The 643-nt window shown below is 61.6% G+C and overlaps 1 protein-coding gene across 1 annotated transcript in view; it reads right to left on the reverse strand.

Moving 5' to 3' along the window:
- Positions 1-643, reverse strand: part of LOC104530100 (carbohydrate-responsive element-binding protein-like) — a gene marked incomplete at its 3' end in the record, with an annotated part of 12,361 nt that overhangs the window by 1,021 nt on the left and 10,697 nt on the right. The window lies entirely within an intron of this gene.

Genomic DNA, 643 nt, shown 5'->3' on the forward strand with positions numbered 1-643 from the left:
ACAAATGAAAGCTTGGCCCACAAAGAGCGGTGCTGGGGCTGCTGCTGTGACACCGTTGTGGTGAGGTGCTGCTTGAAAGGGGTTAGTGCAACCTTCCAGCACTGTGCAGGACCTCTCAGCAGAAGGGACACTTGTCAAGTGTCAGTTTGACCCATTTGGAGCTGTCCCCTCTCAGGGTCTTATGCCCACATGAGGCACCTGGGGACAGGAGGCAAAGGGCCAGCAGTGGGGACAGACCCTCTTCCCAGCACGGCTCACCCTGATGGGACCTCTGGAGGGAATGAGCTGAGGAGGGCTGGCAAGAGCCTTCCCACCCCACCCCACCCATCCCCAGGGCATCCCACCACCTGCCCTGGCACATCAGAGTGCCCTAGCCTGCTCCCCCCACCAGCATCTGCTCTTGCATCACCCCACAGCCGCATGGCGCAAGCACCCTTGTTTCCTCCTGCCGAAGGAAGTGGAGACCAGCCGCAGAGCTCGCAGGGGTGTAGAGATGCTGGTGCTGACAGAGACCACCAGCTACCCAGGAGGGCTTCAGCCATCAGCCCACACCAGAGCTCCCACCCTGCAAAGTGTGCCCAGGCCACCAGCACTGGCACATGAGGACGCTGCGCAGCACAGCTGGGAGCAGGATGTGTCCCTG

The sequence above is a fragment of the Antrostomus carolinensis genome, unplaced genomic scaffold (genome assembly GCF_000700745.2).
Source record: "Antrostomus carolinensis isolate BGI_N321 unplaced genomic scaffold, ASM70074v2 scaffold21330, whole genome shotgun sequence".
Taxonomy (NCBI): domain Eukaryota; kingdom Metazoa; phylum Chordata; class Aves; order Caprimulgiformes; family Caprimulgidae; genus Antrostomus; species Antrostomus carolinensis.